The 12,993-nt window shown below is 35.2% G+C and overlaps 1 long non-coding RNA gene and 1 pseudogene across 8 annotated transcripts in view; one reads left to right on the forward strand and one right to left on the reverse strand.

Moving 5' to 3' along the window:
- The window catches only part of LOC143677869 (uncharacterized), an 84,547-nt gene that overhangs the window by 22,969 nt on the left and 48,585 nt on the right, over positions 1-12,993 (reverse strand). For 2 of the 8 annotated variants that reach the window (XR_013172951.1, XR_013172959.1), the window contains exon 1: positions 10,978-11,043. The exons of 3 other annotated variants lie outside the window; for them this stretch is intronic. This is a non-coding gene — a long non-coding RNA (uncharacterized LOC143677869). Of the gene's footprint in view, positions 1-10,864; positions 11,044-12,993 lie in introns of those variants that run through there. 3 more of the 8 variants (XR_013172954.1, XR_013172957.1, XR_013172953.1) reach the window with 3 other exon arrangements.
- Positions 6,604-7,023, forward strand: LOC143676454 (proline-rich nuclear receptor coactivator 2-like; annotated as a pseudogene).

The raw sequence follows: 12,993 nt of genomic DNA on the forward strand, positions 1-12,993 counted from the left end.
GCAAAGACTGTGAAAGATATTATTTGTGTGTTGGCTTGTTTCTTTGTTAGCTCTTGGAATTTGAGAAAATCTCTTGGCATATCACTAGCTGGACACAAACTAGAGGATCAGGCAGATCAGGGACAAAATCCCAGAGTTAACACATTAAAATATTAAAATGTATAGTGAGTGATAAGAGATTAAAGCCAAACCAAAAAAAAAAACAAAAAAAGGAAATGATGGTCCACTCAAAGGAACAAGATAAAAAATCAGAAACCACCCATGCAAAAGACAAGACTTTGAGCATAATAGAAAAAGACTTTTTAAGAATTACCTTTAGGTTACATGGTGGTTCAGTGGTAGAATGCTCGCCTTGCATGCAGGAGACCTGGATTCGATTTCTGGATCATGCACCAAAAAAAAAAAAAAAAAAAAATGTCCTTAACATACCCAAGAAGCTAAAAGAAAACATGGAGAAAGAACTAGAGGATATCATGAAAATGATGAATAAACATTATGTGAAACCCAAAAATAGACAGAAAATTTAAAAAGGAATCAAGAAGAAACACTGGAGTTGAAGACCACAATAACTGAAATGAAAAATTACCTAGAGGGTTTCAACAGCAGATTAGAGCTGGCAGAAGAAAGAATCAGTATGACCTGAAGAGAAGACAATTGAAATGACACAGGTTGAGAAGGAGAAAGAAAAAGAGAATGTAAGAAACTGAACAGAGCCTAAATGACCTGTGTGTCACCATCAACTGTACCAACACACACATCATGGAGGTCCCTAAAGGAGGAAAGAGAAAGTGGCAGAATGAACAGTCAAAGGAACAGTGACAGAAAACTTTCCGTATTTAACAAAGACATGAATATACACATTCAATTAAGTCCAAAAATCCAAATAGGATAAACTTGAAGAGAACCATGACTAGACACATCACAGTCAAACCATCTAATGCCAAGGACAGTGAAAACTGCAAGAGAAAAGTAACACATTACATACAAAGAAGCTCCAATAAGGTTGTTTGATTTCTCATCAGAAACTATGGAGGCAAGATAGCAGAGGGACAAAACATTTAAAGTGCTAAAAGAAAATAATTGCCAACCAAGAATTTTATATCCAAAGAGATTATTTTTCAAAAATAAGGGAGATATGCCTAATAGTTACTTCTGGAGGACCTCTTTTGTCACTCAGATGTGGCCTCTTTTTCTCTGTAAGCCCAACTCTGCAAGTGAAGTCATTGCCCTCCCCCTTACGTGGGACATGACATCCATGAGTGAAAGTCTCTCTAGTGGCATAAGACACGACTTTCAGGGTTGAGTCTTGCCTTGGCACCATGGGATCAACAATGCCATCCTGAAAAAAAGGGGGAAAAGAAGTGTAACAAATAAGCTATCAGTGGCTGAGAGAGTTCAAATAGAGTTGACAGGCTACTCTAGAGGTCACTCTTAGGCAAACTTCAGTTAGACATTGCTACCTATTACAGCTTGCCAAACCCCAACCAAAACCATTTCTGCCAATCCTAAAGAACACCTAGGGCATTATATATGATTCTACAAAGGCCCCATGTACTAGAGTAACTTTCAGAAACCTACAACCTCCAGAGGGGTCCCTAGACCAAATAAATCCTAAAATGCAGATGGACCAGGCTCTCCAAAACATAACTAGTCCCATCCCCCATCCCATAATATCAACAGCCCCTTCCAACAAGAAGAAGTTAGAATGAGCATAACCCAAATACCCCTAACGAGTGGGAGAAAGATGAAAGATGATGGTGGAATTTTACAGAGAAAGTAGGGTTTAACAGATGAGTATGATTGCTGAATTACTATATTGATATTTCTCTTAGACTCCATTATCTTAGAAGAGCTAGAAGTAAAAACCTAAAATTGTGGAATGGTAACCCATAGCAAACTCTGAAATCTGTTCTACAATTAACTGTTGCAATGTGTTTTGAAATTTATTGCTTTTTTGTACATATGTTATTTTTCACAAAAAGAAAAATAGTCGATTGTGATGATAAAAAAAATAAAAATACATATTTTTTAATTAGGGAGATAATAAGACATTCCAAAATGAACAGAAACTGAGAGGTCACTAGACTTCCCCTACAAGCAATGCTAAATAGATTTCTTCAGACTGAAAAGAAAGGTCACCAGATAGTGACCAAAGCAGCATAAAGAAATAAAGATCTCCAATAAAGGTAACCATATGGGTAAATATAAATGCCAGTAATATTGTATTGTATCATGGTATGTAAGTCCATGTTTCACTTCTTACAGATTCTAAAATGCAAATTTAGCAAAAGTAATAATAAATATATGGTTTGGGACATATAGTGTATAAAGATATAATTTGTAACAAGCACAACACAAAGGTGGGGAGACTGGGGGTCTAGGAACAGTTGTATGTATATGCTATTGAGGTTAAATTGGTCTCAAATCAAACATGATTCTTATAGATTTAAGATGCTAAATTTAAGACCTGTTGTAACCACAGAGAAAATATCTGAAAAATTTATTCAGAAGGAAATGAGGAGGGACTCAAAATGAAACACTACAAAAACAAAATAAATATAAAAATAAGCATTAATGGAAGAATTGAGAGGCAAAAATGTAAAAAATATAAAAAGATCAAATAGCAGAAGAAAGTACTGCATTATCAGTAGTGACTTTAAACGTAAATGGATTGACTTCTCCAATCAAAAGGCAAAGATTGGGGCGGGCCGCGGTGGCTCAGCGGGCAAAGTGCTTGCCTGCTATGCCGGAGGACCTCGGTTCGATTCCCGGCCCCAGCCCATGTAACAAAAAACGGAAAAACAAAATACAATAAAACAAGAAAATGTTTAAAAAGATGTTTCCCTTTCTTCCTTCCTTCCTTCCTTCTATCCTTCCTTCCTTCTCTCTGTCTTTCCTTTAAAAAAAAAAAAAAAAAAAAAAAAAAAAAAAGGCAAAGATTGGTAGAATGCATAAAAAAGCATGACCCAACTATATGTTGTTTACAAGAGACTCATCTGAAATTCAAGGACATGAATAACCTGGAAAATTAAAGAATAGGAAAAATAAATACTATACAAATAGTAACCAAAAAAGAGCTGGGGTAGCTATATAAATATCAGATAAAATAGACTGAGTAAAAAAATGTTATGAGGGACAAAGAAGATCACTAAATACTGATCAAAGGTTCAATTCAACAAGAAGGCAAAACAATTATAAATATATATGCACCTAAAAACAGAGCCTCAAAATATATTAAACAATTAACAGATTTGAAGGGAGAAATAGATGGTTCTACATTAATAGTAAGGGACTTAAAATACATCATTTTCAATGATAGACATCTAGATGGAAGATCAATAAGGTAACAGATGACTTGAGAGATACTATAAAACAACTAGACCTAATATTTATAGAAAACCTCACCCAACAGGAGCAGAATACACATTCTTTTCTAGTGCACAAGGATCATTTTTCAGGTTAGACCATATGTTGGGTCACAGAACAAGTTTCGATAAATCTGAAAATATTGAAATCATACATGTATACTCTGACCAAAATGGAATGAAGCTAGAAATCAACAACAGAGGGAGAAATAGAAAATTCACAAACGTGGAAATTAACATACTCAAATATCAAATATGTCAAGAAGAAATCACAAGAGAAATCAGGAAATATCTTGAGGGGAATGAAAACAAAAACACAACATACCAAAATTTTGGGGATGCAGCAAAGAAAATACTGACAGGGAAATTGTTCTAGTTGCTAGCTGCCTGGATGCGATATACCAGAAACAGAATGGCTTTTAAAAGGGAGAATTTATTAAATTGCAAGTTTACAGTTCTAAGGCTGTGAAAATTTCCCAATTAAAGCAAGTCTATAAAAATGTTCAAATTAATGCACCAACAAGAAGTTACCTTCACTCAAGAAAGGCTGATGAAGCTCAGAGTTTCTCTCTCAACTGGAAAGGCACATGGTAAATATGGTGATATCTGCTTGCTTTCTCTCCTGGCTTCTTGTTTCATGAAGCTCCCCTGGAGGCATATTCCTTCTTTATTGCCAAAGGTCTCTAGCTGCGTGGGCTCTTGTGGCTCTCCTGGTTCTCATGGCTCTCTCACAGCTCTCAAGCTTTCTCCAAAATGTTTCCTCTTTTAAAGGAGTCCAGTAAACTAATAAAGAACCCCCAGGAATGGGTGGATAGAGGGTATTAACCCTCTAACCAAAAGTTAATACCCACAATTTGACCTGTCACATCTCTGTGGAGATAATCTAATTAAGTTTCCAACCTACAGTACTGAATCGTACAAGATGGATCAGGAATAAAACATGGATTTTCTAGGGTACTTAATCCTTTAAAACCAGCACAGAAATGAATAGCTCTAAATGACTATGTTAAAAAAAAAGAAGAGCCCAATCAGAAACCTAATCTCACAATTGGAGGATCTAGAAAAAGAGCAAGCTAAACCCAAAGCAAGCATAAACAAGGAAATAAAAATTACAGCATTAAGAAATGAAATAGAAAATAAAAACAATAGAGGATCAATTTAAAATATAAAATATTTTAAAATTTGTTGTGGTACAACAAAAAATAAACAGTGCTGGGCTCATTTCAAAAAATTAAGTTCATATCTCATTTCCTGTTGGTATTATCTGCAACTATCACAAAATGATCAAGCATTTGTTTCCTTTTGTTTGCTTTTGTTTTGTTGCTAAAAATTGATGGAGAACAATTTATTTCTGAACTTTTGGGTCACATTTTTTGGAAAACATTCTATGCTCCCCTTTCAAAACTATCTAAATTCTGTTGCAATGTGTTTTCAACCATGTCTTTTGGAGAGAAGGGAGAGGCCCTGAATGCTTTCAAAATTAAAAACAGATGGTAAAGAAGTTCTTTGCCTAAGAGCAAACTATAACCTAATGGAAATCTGCTGTGCTTAAGTTAAATAACCAAATTTCATTTTAAAAGCTGAATGCCAAGAAAACTATTTTATTTTGTTTGGAAAAGGACCATCAGAATTCATATTAATGGGCACATGCAGTATAATTGGAATCTGTTGCTTTTCTTGCTTTTGCAAAGGGGTTTAGAGTAGGGGAATGAAGGAAGTATATTTTTGGATCTACAGAAAAGTTTCTAATCCAGTCACTCAATACATGTTATTGGTATCTTCTCGGACACTGCTCCAGCTGCTGTGAACAATTGTGAACTAGGCAGACATGTTTTCAGCCTTAAGGATGTTATTGCCTATTAGCAGAGACAGAAAGTAAACAAGCAAGCAAATAAATTTGGGGGATAATCAATGCCATGAAGGAAATACACAATTTTCATGATAAGTGGTGAGACCACCTTATATACAGTGGCCAAGGAAATCTCCAAATGGATGTACTGATTAGAACTTATTATGTTATAAATAACCTTTTAAAAAAAAAAAAGATGAACAATAAGGAAAATACATCGACTCATCTAGCAACAGTTTGGTAGAGTCTGGTTTGGCAGCTCAAAGTCATCCCAGATCTTCTTCAACCCACTTCAGACACTGCTTCCCTTGCTGGTAACCCTATCCTTAGGCTCCACCCAGTCCCTACACCTCACCCCTCAACCTCCACACATACACGCATCTGTTTGTGGGTAAAACTAGTCAACAACCCAGGGAAAGACAGAGATGTCTTCCAAAAGCTCCCAACAAATAGAAAAGAACTTTCTCAGAAACCCTATTAAATGTCTTCTCACATCTACTTGCTCTGATCGGGTTAGGGACCAAAACTGAACCAATCTTTGTGGCCAGGATAATGACATATGTTTATTGGCTGAAGGCAATTGGGCTCAACCCTGGAGCTGAGCATTGTTTGCATGCCACCAATCCACAAGCTTAAAAGTAGAGCAGGGGTGAAACTCCAGAGGAAAATTGGGTCACTCTTTTGCCAAAAGATGGGCAGATGAACTTTGAATGCAAAACAACAGATGGCTCTATTAGCTGACTTTTAAGCAGAAACCTGAAGAAGCCAGCCATGTGAAGCAGTAATCCATTCAGAGGAAGCAGGAAAGGGGGTGTCTTGTTCGAGGGATAGAAAAACTTAGGTATTTATAAAATATATCAGTATTAAGCTCTGATGATTTAATCAGGTTCTCTCTTACTACAAAATGTAACTGAGTGGAAGCATGTCAGTTCCAGTGTAACTGCTTACCTCAAGCCTGCTTGCCATATTCGGATTTTTTACTAATGAAGTAAATACCTTCACATGAGCAAGTTTCAAACCCATAAGAGCTCGTTTTGTCAGTAGAGGCAGAAAGGGGCAGTCGGGTCAGCCCTCTGGGGTGGTCAGCTGGTACTTCCTTGGTGATCTCAAGCTTTGTATGTTTCGTGCCTCAAAATTGAGTAGGATCTACCATTGCCGCAGTTTCGAGCTTGATGTCACTAGGACTTCTTCAAACTTGTGTGCTAAGGAAACTCAGATATGGGCCTCAGCATCTAGGCTAAATTCAGTGGATCAGTCCATGGAAACTTCTATAATGAGATTAAGGAAAGGATGTGTCAGAAAGCAACCTCTATTAATCTGGGCTTGGTAGCAAGGAAGAGGACCAATAGTGAAAATCCTGCAATCTGAAAACTGACAAACACCCTAAAGATGCATAGTGGAGAGAGGTATAACATTCCAGTTCCTCAATCTAGAAATATTAGTAAAAACCAACAACAGCTTAATAGACAAAAGACGAAGGACCGGTATTCCCAGATGAAGAGTGTACATAAGAAAAGAGAAAGAGGACATGGTTAAAATTCATGAACAGTCACATGGCAGGCTATTAAAATGGGGGGAAAACAAAGTACATTCTCCAAATAACCAAAATTGGAACTCTAGCTTATCAAGCTCCAGCTTGTTTTTTAAGTCTCAAACTAGTCAGAACTATGCTGGAGTCAAATTTAATGACCCACCATCACCAAGTGTTCTTCTTAAACTCCAAGCCACTGGGTTCCTGTTTCTTTTAATCCTTCTGATAAGGAAATGATGACATTTCGACTCAAAACCTTACTTAAAGTACAGGTATAAGATAAGAAAGTACTAATGTTTACATGTAGGCATCACATTTATGACTAGTTGTCAAATGGTCTGAAAAATTATTTTGTGTAAAACTGCTAATGTAGAAAATATGATTAGACTTCATCTTACTTGTTCTATGTGTTGTGGGCACTATGATGTTATGGTGCAACTTAAAATAACTAAATTATTAATGATTGTACTGGGAATTAACTGTTCTTAATTGAATAACTCAAGTGAAACCATTCAATTTTAGATTTGGGGAATGACAAATCTTTTTCTAATATTTGTTGGGAGAAACTACTAATTTAAAATTATTACTCGTGGATCAGTAGATTTACTTGTTGAAAGCTAGTGAATCAGTTCATAAACCTCTAGCTATGACACAGAGGGATTAAGAGCTAGTTAAACATTTGAAAGTTTAATGTGCTACAAACATCCAAACAAGTAATATGCCAACAACTTGATGCACTGCCAAGAGGAAATGTGAATTTTCCTTAATGAATAGTTAAGTACATTTTAATAAACTGTACAGTGGTCAATGTGAAAAGAACATTAGGGGCTTATTAGAATGAGGCACTGTACACCCCAATGGCCCTGTTCTTACATACTGCGGATAGGTATATGGTAAAAAATAAATAAAAATAAATTTATAGGAACAGTATTTGGTGGTCACTGAGCAGCTTTCAAAATACATTTTCTGTATTCTAGCACTGCACAAGCTCTTGACAGTGATCTGGTCTCAAATTATTCCAGAAGTTGGCATTAACTGGGGAATTGTATAATGTGGAGGCTTAATGTACACAGGAAAGAGTCATAAAAATATATGTAATGAACTTGTAGTATATGTAAAATTTTGTTGGCCTTTATCCTACAAAAAATAGAATATTTTAGTATGAACTTGTTGAATATAAGACCATGGACAGTTTCTTAAACTACAGCCTAATATTAAAGGTCCAGATTAATTTATTTGTAAGTTCGTCCTTGTGCTAAAGTGCCGGTATATATATATATATGTTATAATCGGTTTGGTTATAAACTATTTTTAAAAGTAAATCCTAGTGAAAGAAGTTTTATATTGTAACTGAAAAGAGTTCAGCTACTAAAACACTTCTTATTTTGAAGAGATGTGAAAAACAATCCAGAACTGTTTATTTTTCCTTAAGCCCAAAGATAAATCCTTTAGGATCCCTCCAAACTTAAGATCCATTTTTACTTTTACCAACTTTGTAACCTATGATACTAGTATAGCTTATTGTACAACTCCAGTGTATTTTAATTGATGCCAGTGTATTTTCTGTCTTAAGCGCAACTCCAGGGCACCATTCATTCAAAATAGTAATATGTTTAACCTATCTCAAGGATAAATGTTAAACAACAGTTAACCCAATAGTGAGTTTAAAAAGGGTGAGAGGGAGGGTTAAGATAAAAAAATTATTGTAAATGCCCTATTTTCTAACTTTATCGTTCTTTTTTATTTTTGTAAACTGAATGGCTAAGCTATATTTCTCCAAATAAATTCAAATTACATTATATATATATATATATATATATATATATATATATATATATATATATATATATAACCATAGCATGGTATAAAATTACTTGCTAAAGATTTGTTTGCATTCTGGGGTTAGTAGTACCAAATAAAATTGCTGTTCTAATATAGGTAGCAAGCTGAGAATAAAGTGAACAGTATCCTAGGGCTCATTATAAATGCTATAAATTAAAATGAACTGAGGATATTCTATTATTGTTTCATTTCCATCTGAAATTGCCCCTCTATGAGAATCTAGTATAGCTCAATGGAAACAGTTGGGCTAATTATGAAGTTAGATGGCGTCTTAATCTCATGTTACCTACACAGGAGTTGCTTGAGTTTGAACAAGTTAATCTCTCTGAGTCTCAGTTTGATCATCTGTAAAATAGCAGCGCCAATATCCGTGACCCAGAAGTCTTTTGGAAATTAGATGACATGATGCAATGACAATATTCAGTACATAGAAAATACACATAGAATATGCTTAATAAGTGTGAAAGTTTCCTCTTCTCCCCTTTCTTTGGGAATCTTTAATGCTTATTAAGTGAAAAAAAACTAAATTAAATAAAATGTGTTTCTTCTGGCATAGAAGATATTATTTTGGCATAAAAGATATTATTTAATCCCAGAATAAGTTTATGATTAACCTAGATCTCAGAGAACATACTGCTGAATTCCTCAAGAAACAACATCTAGTATTTGACTTTATCAATATTTAGAGTTTAGTTGCACTAATGTAGCTGGCTCTAAAATTTATTAAGGTTTCAAAGAAACCGTAATACATAAAAGTAGATATAAAATTCCTATGCCTGAATTATTTTCTGCAACAATAACAAAAAAAGCCCACAGATAAATGAGAGAATAGTGGATAAAAGGTGGGGGGGGGAAGCCCATTTATTAACTATTGTACCTTTGGAAGAAACTTCAAGGTGTTCTCAGAAAAGTGCTGTCAACTCAAATCTTTAATTGAGATTATTTGGAGGTTGAGTGGTAGGAGAAGTCAATTTACTGTCAAAGCACATACCTTTAGATCTCCATTAAACAGCCCTCCTATGACAAGTCTGAGAGCTGGCCTTCACCAGAGCCCTCTGAAAAGGCAGATTAGGGCTGAGAGCAGAGACAGGAAATACTGTCTTCATTTCTTCCCACCAACCTAGAAAACTGCCCTTCCACTGCTGTGCTTCTGGCCACGCCACTATCAGTTTCCACACAGCCCTCTTGAAGAGGAGAAAGTGGCTTTACTCTTTTCTTCTTCTTTTTAAATAATTATGTTAGAAATAAATTCTCCTGCCTATCCCCACCAAAAGCAGAAATGTATAAAGTAGAAAGTTTAAGTCCTTCCTAATGCCACCTCCCAGAGAATGCAATTTTTGACGTTTTTACTATGAACATCATAAAAAGACATGATAGATAGATAGACAGACAGACAGACAGAGACGGATAGATACAAAGATTTATACATATGTAGAAGATAGAGTTATAAGGAGATCATACTGCTTTATAGCCTACATTCTCCAGTTGGCAAAGAAAGGATACCCTTTTGTATCAATATTAATTCATTCATTTATTCAAGAAATATTTATTTTACTCCTGCTGCATACTAGGCACTGTTATAAGCATTTGGGTTACATATACATTTAGGTCACTGAATCTTCACATGTAATGAAAGGAATTTTTGTTTTACAAAAATTCAAACTGTTGACTTACTTGTCCTCATACAAATTTTGTCTTATTGCTTCAGGGATCTAAAGTTTAATCTCACTTGCTTAAGAAGTCTAGGCCCATATACTTTAGACAAGAAAGACTTTCTTCCTCTGAGCCCCAAGCATTAAATAGGATTCTAATAGAGCCATTGACATGAGACACTCAAAAACAGTTTCATCATCTTGTATATCCCACTTCCATGAGTAAATTGATCCTTTCCCCTAAATTGAGGATTAGGGTGGTAGATAGGGCTAGATCTGTAGCAGCATTCCCAGCTCATGGACAGTTGGATTTTGGTTACCACAGGCCAACCTTTGAATTCTAGAGACAAACTGTGCTTAAAATCAAACACTTGATTACAGAAATTCAGAGACTGAAGTGATAAAAATCAAGTAATTCCAGCCATTTATCTACAAGATAAGGAGACTTACAAATGACAGCAGTGATCCTGATCCCCAATACCTTAGAATAATGGATGCCATATAGTAAGTGGTCAATAAAGATTATTGTAAACATTATTGCCTAGAACTATCCCTGAAAAGCTATTAGGGTGTTTATTCACTCTAAGGAAGTAATTAAAGATCTTCATGGAATGTTACTTCTTACCTGCTTTTATTCCTCTAAATTGAATGTATCATTTCAATAGGGATATCTTTTTGGAGGTTAAAAAATGAAATCTCCTGGGAGATCTCAGATAAGGAGTTAATAGCTATGCTCACCATATTGATGGTAGCTGCTTGTGTGACACTGCCTTCTTTAATACTTCCCCACATATGACTATTTAGTCAAATGACAAAGAGGAGAATGTCTATGATTATAACGTTCTATTGCTTTGTTCTTTCCAAAGTCTTCTGTTTTTGTTTTATTTTTGTAATCAATTTGGACACCAAAATCATTTTTGATGTTATTCAGAAATGTCACTGAAACCTCTTCCTTACTTACAATCCCAATAACCATCAATTCAGTTCCATTTTTTCAGCATCTCCTGGAATACCTTTTCCCCTCCCCACTTTTTTTATGTTAGGTTTACTGAGATATAGTTTACATAAGTAGAATTCATTCTTTTCATGTGTACAGTTCCATGAATTTTGACAGATATATACAGCCATATAATCACCATCACCATCAAGATTTAGAACAGGTCTAACACCCCAAGAAGTTCCCTCATGTACCTTTGTATGCATTCCTTCCTACCAGCCCTAGCCCTTGGAAACCTCTATTCTATTTTCTGTCTCTAAAATTTTGCCTTTTCCAGCATGTCATTACCTCAGTTTGCTGGCTATAATGACCTATACTACACAGTGGATTGGCTTAACAATGGGAATTTACTGTCTCGAGGTTTCAGAGGTTGGAAGGCTTGTTTCTTCCCAGGGTTGGGAGCATTTGGTAGGCTGGAAATCCTTGGAGTTCCTGGATTTTCCTTAATATGGTGAAGTCTTTTCCTTTCTCTTCTAGGTTCCTTTGAAGGCCAGCTTTCAGCTCCTCCACGGCTTTCTCCTATGCTGACTTCAGAGTTCTTCTCTTTATAAGGTTTTCAGTGATAGCATTAAGGCCCATCTTGATTCAGTTGGCCACACCTTTACAAAAAGCAGTATCTTCAAAAGATCCTATTTACAATGGGTTCACACCCAGTGGAATGTGATTAAGATTAAGAACATGTTTTTCTGGAATATATAATTCAACCTACCACAGCCATATAAATAGAATTTTACAGTATGTACCCTTCAATCTGGTTTCTTTCACTCAGCATGATGCACTTAGGATTCACCCATGTTGTATTATAGTTTGTTTCTTTTATTGCTGAGTAGTGCTCCACTGTATGAATGTACCATTATTTGTCTATGTGGTACCAGATGATGGACATTTGTGTATGATGATTTTTGGATGTGCCGATTTAGGTATGCTGAACTACATTACCCAGTTTTTCAATTAAACACTAATTTAGGTACTGCTGCGAAGGAATTTTGCAGATGTGATTAAAGTCTGTAAGCAGTTGCCTTTAAGTTAATCAAAACGAAGGTCATCCTGGGTGAGCCTTTTTTAAAAAAAGGATCAATCTAACACAAGTGACAATGATTTTTATGGTGAGAGATGGGTTTGTAAGAATTCATTATATTTTCCTCTGATTTTGTGCATGTATGAAAATTTTATAATACAAATTAAAACAATAAAAGATCCATAATACAAAAATAAAGTAATATAGTGTGACTACTGATGAGACACAGACAATTGGTCGTTGTTTTAATTTGAGAATAATATCAATATCAATAAAGAAATAATATCATGAATAAAGAAAAGTTGCATGAATAAAGAAAACCTATATCCTCATTACCCAGATTTCCCTACTTTTAATCATTTGTCCCTTAGGCCCATTGGCCACTCATGCTCTTTCTCTTTCTGCAGAGAGATGGATAGAGAAATATATACACTTTTTCTGAACATTTGAGGGTAGGCTGACTTAAATGCTACTGTTTCTGTATTGTAAAAAACAAACAAAAAAAAACATGAAAAGGATATTCTCTTATATACAGACACAGAACACATAAACTACAACAAATTAAGTATTGAGAAAAATGTTTTATCCCATCTATATTTGTATTAAAATTTATTCTTCCTCTATTAATCCATTACTATCAAAGGAATCAAATTCTCCAATATCTGCAGAACAGCTGGACATCAATGAGTTAAGACCAGGCTGCAGCAGATAATCGCTTTTTTCCCCTGCTCATCTTTCC

The sequence above is a fragment of the Tamandua tetradactyla genome, chromosome 3, assembly GCF_023851605.1.
Source record: "Tamandua tetradactyla isolate mTamTet1 chromosome 3, mTamTet1.pri, whole genome shotgun sequence".
Taxonomy (NCBI): Eukaryota; Metazoa; Chordata; class Mammalia; order Pilosa; family Myrmecophagidae; genus Tamandua; species Tamandua tetradactyla.